This window comes from Vulpes lagopus, chromosome 8 (assembly GCF_018345385.1).
Source record: "Vulpes lagopus strain Blue_001 chromosome 8, ASM1834538v1, whole genome shotgun sequence".
Lineage (NCBI taxonomy): Eukaryota > Metazoa > Chordata > Mammalia > Carnivora > Canidae > Vulpes > Vulpes lagopus.
The window spans coordinates 27,781,054-27,790,532 of NC_054831.1; the positions used below are offsets into that span (position 1 = coordinate 27,781,054).

The following is a 9,479-nucleotide window of genomic DNA, read 5'->3' on the forward strand; positions in this document are numbered from 1 at the left end:
TCCATGCACCCGGAGCCCGACGTGGGATTCGATCCCGGGTATCCGGGATCGCGCCCTGGGCCAAAGGCAGGCACTAAACCGTTGCGCCACCCAGGGTTCCCAAAATGTTTCTTTTTTAAAAAAAACATTTTATTTATTTTATTTGACAGAGGGAGAGAGAATTTCAGCGCATGAGCAGGTGGGGAGGGGCAGAGGGAGAGGAAGAAGCAGGCTCCCTGCTGAGCGCCCCCCAAAAATGTTTTCTTCTTATGGAAAACAATTGGAACCAAAGTGTCTATTGTCTGTTTTTCTTAAGCAAGTTATACCAAGATCTGTGATTCCCTTCCCCAGAAGAGAAAATATATACCTTCAGAATGTCTTGTTCAGAGCCATTCTTTTGTTTCATAAGAATGTCTTGTTCAGAGACAAGTGTTCAAAAACAAATGTTTTTGTTTTGTTTTGTTTAGAGATTACACTTGCCTGCCTTTTTATATTATTAGAAAAAACGGGAGAAATTTGTTCCTTGGCATCCTGGATAAGGCAAGAGAATAAAGATTGATTTTCACCAAAGGCTGGCAATTTCAATTCTTAGAGAAGGTAATAAAAAGAATCAAAATGCCTTTCCCGTTCCTTTATACAGTGGCCCACCAGCACTGCAGAGGTATGGGCATTTGCAGTGATGTCCAGAATCTTAAAGATGTTGGAAGAACTCCACCTTTAGACAGAGAGCTAGAAGCATTGAGTGTAGTATTTTTTTTTTTTTTTTTTTGAGAGACCATAAAGGGGACAGTAAAGCCTTTTGACTCATCTTTCTCTCTGGGCCCTGATACTTACATCATGTTATATTGAAAACAAAAAACAAAATGATGCCTCAACTGGCAGGTCTTAAGGATACTTCTACTCATCCTTTGGAACTTAGGTAAAATGTCATTTCTTTGAGCAAATCTTTCCTGAGGTCACAGAGGAGATCAGTTCCTTCATTGCGTGCTCCCACAGCTTGCACTGGTTTTACTGCAGAATAACCATTCCATTTGTGGTTATGATATGGTGAGATTATTTGATTGGTATTTGACTTCTCTGTTGGGATGTTAACTCCAAGGGAACAGAAACCACACCCACATGGATCACCACTGTACTTCAGAGGTCTCTGCAGTGTTGGCTTGTGCTGGGTGTTTGATAAATATTGGTTGAATGAATAAATAGAGTGAATGAATGTAAGAGTGGAGAAAGTCTTTCATTTATTATTTATCTATCCACTTAGTAGTCTTGGAAATATAGAATCATAACCTGAAAATCCTATTAAATTTATACTTCAACATTTTTTATTCAAATTTTGGGGAAATTTCCTAAAGAGAGAAAATAGCATTAAAATAGAGCCAATTTCTGGGATGCCTGGGTGGCTCGGTGGGTTGGGTGTCCGACTTGATCTCAACTCAGGTCTTGAGCTCAGGGTCCTGAGTTCAAGACCTGTGTTGGGCTCCATGTTGGTCATGGAGCCCACTTAAAAAAACAGAGTAGAGACAATTTCTTTGTGGATATAAAATACAATTATTCAAAGGTTCTCTTCCTGCTGACTTTGCTTTCTGAGATATCTATTAAGAGTGCTGAGCTCTTTATGTATGAGAATGTGTGTGTGTTTCATGCAGTCCTTCCCAGATCCATCTACAGTATGGCCTGGGTTTGGTGACTGTGGTGGCTGTTTGCAAAACCTGCTGTTCTCTTTTTGTTTTTTGTTTTTTTTTTTCCCTCTCTCTCTCCCTGTGACGCACAGCTCCTGTATTCACAATGACTCACTTTCTCCCAGGTGCTGCTACTGCTTCCCAGCAGGTCACGGTTATTGCCACTTGGCCTGATTTTGTGCTCTTAATGTTCCTTTTGTGGATCTTGTTCTATCTCTGCTCTTTGCATGACAAATGCCTGCTCGGCTGGCCTCCCTTGAAAAAGCAGGCTGCCGTAAGCATGACAGCAGGACTTCCGAACAAGCTGCATTCCAGACTGATGCTGAAGATCCTTGCCCTTCCATCTGTTTTAGGGAAGAAAAGACAAATTTAAACCTGACCTTGAATTCCTAAGTGTCATTTGGGAAGTAAACAAAATGACTCCGTGTTTTTGCAGCACATTAACTCTCCCACTAATACCACTCAGTGCTCTCTAACAGGCAATTTTCGTAACGAGCTTTTACATCATCCTGTCCAGCTTTGCACTTCTACCCCATTTATCTTGCACCCAGCCCCCGACCTATATGGTGAAGAACCCACTTTGGCTAGTTTTAAACTGTACCTTCCCTCCTGTTTCTGCCCATTATTCCTGGGTCCCTTCCCTCTTAAAAAACCTCTTTTGCTACCCCACCCCCCACCCCCACCCCCCACATACCTGCTTTTGTTATTTTTGCACTAAACAGCTTCCCTCTTCTGGAGATCCTCTTTGTCTTTTGCTTCTGCTGCTTTCGTCTGTGCTGGGTAAATTAATTTCCTCAGCGACCAGTTCAGCTGCTGGAACCTCACTTTCTGTGTAGAATCTACTGGCTGCTGCCCTTGCTGGGCACCACCCAGTCCCACCAACCAGGATGATGCAGACAGCTGTGGGGTCAAATTAGTTTTATGTTTCTTCCCAGAAATTTTAGTTAAGACAAAACCCAACCTTCCTGGGTGTTGACACAGTTTGGAACAAAAAAGTTTTCAGGATGAGTAAATTTGGAATGTTCACTGTACAATGAATGATGACAGATGATCTGTCATTTTATTTTTATTTAAAAAATATTTATTTATTTATTCATTCATTCATGAGAGACACAGAGAGAGGCAAAGACATAGGCAGAGGGAGAAGCAGACTCCCTACGGCGGTCCCGGTGAGGGACTCTATCCCAGGACCCTGAGCCAAAGGCAGATGCTCAACCACTGAGACACCCAGATGCCCCTGCCATTTTATTTTTAGAACAAGAAGTCCAGTGTTTCAAATTTCAATGTGCATGTTCTATATTTATATGAAAATGTTAATTTGGGGCAGCCTGGGTGGCTCAGCGGTTTAGCGCTGCCTTCTGCCTAGGTCGTGATCCTGGAGACCTGGGATCGAGTCCCACATTGGACTTCATGCATGGAGCCTGCTTCTCCCTCTGCCTGTGTCTCTTGCCTCTCTCTCTCTCTCTCTCTCTCTCTGTCTCTGTGTGTGTCTCTCATGAATGAATAAATAAAATATTAAAAAACAAAACAAAATAAAAAAGAAAATGTTAATTAGGAAAAATTTTTGTTTGCCATTTATGTAGAGAGGTGACATTATATTTATATTACTATGGTTGTTTAAACCCTTGCTTGACCACCTAGATGTTGAAGGTCTATCCCGATATAGCCTCATCTATGATCTGTTAGTTACTCCTGCGGACCTGGGTGTCCTCTTTGACTCTTCTACTCCTGTTTTGACTAAAGCATGTGAATTTAGCACTATTCTCTTTATTTCACCACTTAGCTACATCCTTCTTTGCACTTTCCTCTTCTGTTATCATTGCCATATCTTCAGGGAATCTCAAAATTGAGATTGTTTTGTTACAACTTGTAACAAGCAGAATCAGTACCTGAATAGAGGCTATTTTGTTACCTCTTGATACGCCTTAATTCTTGTCATTCTGGTTTGATAAGTAATCAGTCTGAGGCTGCCCACTATTTCAGCCAAAGCATGGGTCTCGTGAATTTTTTGTCAAATTGCTCCATTGCAGAGAGGTAGGAACCAGGATGTCATTTTTCTTTTCCTGCTGTGGAATTTTCAATTACCATATAAAATTAAGCACGTACCCATTAAAACCATCCACCACATAGCTTTTTAATTTGACTGTGAACTATCATTTTCAAATGCATAATGACATATTTTCACAGAATCACGGATTATGATTAATCCCCTCTCCTTTAAATTCAGGGACAGCTTAGTTGTGAAAAACAGAATGGGGGCTGTCTGGAAGTCTTAGTCTAAGGTCCTCTAGATGTAATTAACATTCAAGTCTACTTTCCAATATCCTTTAGATTGTGGAAGCTGCTAGCATTTTGGAGCATTTCGTTTGCATTCAATGAGTTTACAGCTACAGAGAAACTGCAAATTTTTTACTCTTTAATCAATTCTGCATATTTTAGATTCCTCTGGAGAATTAATTAAATATTCAGTTATTTTAAAACTTGATCGTTGAGGGGGAAATTGTGATTAAATAACACTCTTGCTATAAGAGACACTCAAAAACTTCGGTCTAGAATATATCATGTAGGAGGAGGTGTAACAAGCAGTCTCTCACCTTCAGGTTTCTGAGTTTCCCCAGATGTCTCCTTGTGCTCATTTTTTCCATGGTAATTATATTAGTGTTTGAGAAAGAATGATCTGGTAGTGAAGATCTAGAGATAGAATTGGCATGATGACATGGTCTGAGAGTGGAGACTTTACAGATGACACTGACAGTCTGACTCTTCAAGATGTTGCTCTGTGACCTCTGCCAATGGCTATTTTTTTCAATGCCATAGTTTGGATCTGCTGAATGTTACACAGTTGGATAAAGGCTAGTGATCTGGGGGAAGAAATAGAACCCTGGTACCCTCCTGGATTAGACTAGTGAACTTTTCTATAGAAAAAAATCTATGTAAAAAAGTATCTGTGTACAGAAATGCTTAGAATTTTCTCATCTTATTTGATATTATAGATCTGTATTACTTTCCCCAGGTAATTCTTTAGAGAAAGAGAAAGAGACAGGTGTGTGTGTACATTAATTTGGTTTATTTTTTTTTAAGATTTTATTTATTTATTCATGAGAGACACACAGAAGGAAAGAGGCAGAGACACAGGCAGAGGGAGAAGTAGGCTCCACGCGAGGAGCCCGATATGGGACTGGATCCCGGGTCTCCAGGATCACGCCCTGGGGGGAAGGCAGTGCCAAACCGCTGAGCCACCTGGGCTGCCCCCATTAATTTGGTTTAAAATGCATAATTTTAATACTAATAGGATGCTAAGCATGTACCCATCTGTGTATTTATTGAACATTATAAATAAATATACTTATTTAAGTATGTAGACTTAGGAAAAACTTGTAGTTGATTTCATTTGCTTGCCCACACATATTGGTTCCTGCCTAAAAATGTGATTTGGCAACAATAACAGCTTGGATTTTAGGATTTTTATTCTGTCAGATTCTGGACTAACTGCTTTGAATACTTATCCCATTTTATCCTCACACACTTCTAAAACCCATTTTACAACTGAGCAAACACGTTTGGCCTCATGAGGGTTCCCCATGACTGCTTTAATGAGGAAGAAGCGTTTTGAGCTAGACTTAGTGTTCTGAACCCCTGGCTGGCAGGAGTCAGAAGTGTATTGTGCAATTTGAGCCCATGCAGTCTGGCCTGAAGGAGTGATGAAAGTTAGTCTTTCCCCAGGGAGGAACTCTGAGCAGCCCCTATTTTTTATCTTTTAAGTCTGGAAAGGAGAATGGCCTGATGTAACATTTTGCACATTACAATCAATGAGTAGTAGTTTGGTTGATGACAGGTTTTACTGAAGACCTTAGTTAGACATGGTATCCCACACAACTTTGCTCTGACCAAGGACTCAATTTATAGTGAATCAACAAAGGCAATGGGTTCATACTCAGTTATTTGTTGATCTTGACATGTTCCCTACAATCCAGAAGCAGCTGGCTCTATAGAGAAACCTACTGAAGATTAACTTACGGTGCTAGCTGGCACATAGGTACATTGCAAAGTACTCTATGCAAGTTTTCAACTTTATGCTCTTGGACCAATTTATGGTGCTTTTCCTGGTTAGAGTACACGAACCTTAGAACCAAGGAATATAAATAACTACACCTAACAACCAATGCAGAATTTTTGCTTCTATTCATGTGACCCTGGGTCCCGTTGGTTAGAACCTCAAACACTCAAGGGTTGAATGTGATTGTAGGGAAACAAAACAATAGTCCCACTGAATTGGAAATTGTGATTATGAACAGCCAGCAGCCACCGCACCTGCAAGACCACAGGATGGTAGCAAACCCGCTGAGACTAGTCAACCTCAACCTAGCACAGGGGGTTACAACCAGCCCAGCCTAGGATATGGACAGAGTAACTACAGTTATCCCCAGGTACCTGGGAGCTACCCCATGCAGCCAGTCACAGCACTACCATCTTATCCTCCTACCAGCTACTCCTCTACACAGCCGACTAGTTATGATCAGAGCAGTTACTCTCAGCCGAACACCTATGGGCAGCCGAGCAGCTATGGACAGCAGAGTAGCTATGGTCAACAAAGCAGCTATGGGCAGCAGCCGCCCACTAGTTATCCCCCCCAAACTGGATCCTATAGCCAGGCTCCAAGTCAATATAGCCAACAGAGCAGCAGCTACGGGCAGCAGAGTTCATTCCGACAGGACCACCCCAGTAGCATGGGTGTTTATGGGCAGGAGTCTGGAGGATTTTCCGGACCAGGAGAGAACCGGAGCATGAGTGGGCCTCATAACCGGGGCAGGGGAAGAGGGGGATTTGATCGTGGAGGCATAAGCAGAGGTGGGCAGGGAGGAGGATGCGGTGGAATGGGCGCTGGAGAGCGAGGTGGCTTCAATAAGCCTGGTGGACCCATGGATGAAGGACCAGATCTTGATCTAGGCCCATCTGTAGATCCAGATGAAGACTCTGACACAGTGCAATTTATGTGCAAGGCTTAAATGACAATGTGACTCTAGATGATCTGGCTGACTTCTCTAAGCAGTGTGGAGTTGTTAAGATGAACAAGAGAACCGACAACCCATGATCCATATCTACTTGGACAAGGAAACAGGAAAGCCCAAAGGTGATGGACAGTATCCTATGAAGACCCACCAACTGCCAAGGCTGCTGTGGAGTGGTTTGATGGGAAAGATTTTCAAGGAAGCAAACTTAAGGTTTCTCTTGCTCAGAAGAAACCTCCAATGAACAGCATGCGGGGTGGTATCCTCCCCGTGAGGGCAGAGGGATGCCACCGCCACTCCGTGGAGGTCCAGGGGGCCCAGGAGGTCCTGGGGGCCCCATGGGTCACATGGGAGGCCATGGAGGAGACAGAGGTGGCTTTCCCCCAAGAGGACCCCGGGGTTCCCGAGGGAACCCATCTGGAGGAGGAAACGTCCAGCACCAAGCTGGGGACTGGCAGTGCCCCAGTCCGGGGTGTGGAAACCAGAACTTCGCCTGGAGAACATAATGCAACCAGTGTAAGGCCCCAAGCCTGAAGGCTTCCTTCCACCACCCTTCCCGCCCCCGGGCGGTGACCGCGGCAGAGGCGGCCCTGGTGGCATGCGGGGAGGAAGAGGTGGCCTCATGGACCGCGGTGGTCCCGGTGGGATGTTCAGAGGTGGCCGCGGTGGAGACCGAGGGGGCTTCCGTGGTGGCCGGGGCATGGACCCAGGTGGCTTTGGCGGAGGAAGACGAGGTGGTCCTGGTGGGCCCCCTGGACCTTTGATGGAACAGATGGGAGGAAGAAGAGGCGGGCGTGGAGGACCTGGAAAAATGGATAAAGGTGAGCACCGTCAGGAGCGCAGGGACCGGCCTTACTAGACGCAGAGACCCCGCAGAGCTGCCTTGACTACCAGATTTATTTTTTTAAACCAGAAAATATTTTAAATTTATAATTTATAATTTAAACATTTATAATTTAAACATATAATTTAAACATTTATAATTTAAATTATAAATGTTGGCCACAACATTATGATTATTCCTTGTCTGTACTTTAGTATTTTTCACCATTTGTGAAGAAACATTAAAACCAGTTAAATGGTAGTGTGCCGAGTTTTTTTTCCTTCTTTTAAAGGTGGTTGACTAAAGACTAAACAATGGGAACCCCTTGTGAGCATGCTCAGTATCATTATGGAGAACCAAGAGGGCCTCTAACTGTAACAATGTTCATGGTTGTGATGTTTGTTTGTTTTTTTTAAATAAAATTCCAAATGTTTATAAACAAAAAAAAAAAAAAAAAAAAAGGAAATTGTGATTATGACCTGACCATTTTGATCTCCTCCTGCTATTGCAATAGAAGGCTTTGATGTTGATACCCATCTTGATCCTAAGTGTCAAGATAAAGGTGACCTGTGATTGTGACATCGAGGTGATGTTCTGGGGATAATTCCTCCTTCTTTTGTAGCCAGAGGTAAAGTTGAATGGAGTGCTACTGCAATTGCCTACAGGCAGGAACCCCAAACCCAGATCCCTCTGAAATTTAAAGATTTGAATGACTTTACCAGGAAACAAAGCCCTGAACAGCAAATTGTAACCAGGACCCAATGACCACGTAGACTGATAGAATGTAGTTGTGGATACAATGACTATGGATTTCTTCCTACTTGAATTTCCTTCTTTGTGGTGAATGTGTAAGAACATCTCTTGCTGTCTGACTTCTCCCCCTTTAAACTCAGAACCTGATGGATTTGAGTTAAACAGATCCCTGCATGTTTCCTTTTTCTCTCCTCTGCCTTCCCAACATGGTAGCAGTAGAGCTATTCATGTTATAATTTGTCATTTGTTTCTGGATACTGAGATGTGATTATGATAGAACAAGAGGTCTTGACATTGAGAGAGCCTGGATTTAAACTGGTGTGAGAACCAGTGCCCTGTCTTCCTTTTGGGAGAGGGTTTGTGAGCTTTTGACTTTATAAGGGTGGTTGCATTTTGTTAGGTAGGAACTTTGGGGGAAACTTAATTAGAGAAAGAATAATCTAGGCGAAGTTGACAGCCAAAGACATGAACTGGAATAGATGTTTGTCCTTTTTCTGGCTTCCCAGCACTCAAATCTGCCTTCTAATTTGGAGGAAATCTCCGTGGGAGGCAGAGCCCTGTCTTCAACAAAAGATGAAAAAGATAAGATACTCCCTCTCTGCCTCCTCTGGCAGCTATGAAATGGGCATGTGTCCTAGCTGTAGCCATTCAAATGCTCCCAGTAGGGAATTAGACTCAAGTGAGAGAAACAAGATGCAGAGATCTCTTAAAATTTACCTCATGGTGAATGGATGGATACTAGCATCTCGGGCAGCCCAGGTGGCTCAGCAGTTTGGCGCCGCCTTCAGCCCAGGGCGTGATCCTGGAGACCCAGGATCCAGTCCCACGTCAGGCTCCCTGCATGGAGCCTGCTTCTCACTCTGTGTCTCTGCCTCTCTCTCTCTCTCTCTCTCTCTCTCTCGGTCTTTCATGAGTAAATAAATAAAATCTTAAAAAAAAAAAAAAAAAGGATACTAATATCTAGTATTGAGTGACAGCAGAGTCTAGTTGTGTATGATCCAGCAGTAGTGGTGGCAGCAATTTATGTAGTGACAACCTAACAAGACAATTTCTGTGCCATAAGCTTGCTCATAGTTTGGAGCAACTTAATTTCCATTCATTTTCTCCACCTGGTTCTACTGTTGCTTCTTTGAACTTTCCAATAAACTTCCAATAGATTTCTTTTCTGCTTAAGTTTCCCCATGTTAATTCTTACAACCAAGAACACTGGCTGTAGGGATGCCTGGGTGGCTCAGT

At 43.1% G+C, this 9,479-nt stretch overlaps 1 pseudogene; it reads left to right on the forward strand.

Moving 5' to 3' along the window:
* Nucleotides 1–6,577: 6,577 nt before the first annotated feature.
* Nucleotides 6,578–7,526, forward strand: LOC121497984 (annotated as a pseudogene).
* The last annotated feature ends 1,953 nt before the right edge of the window (nucleotides 7,527–9,479 follow it).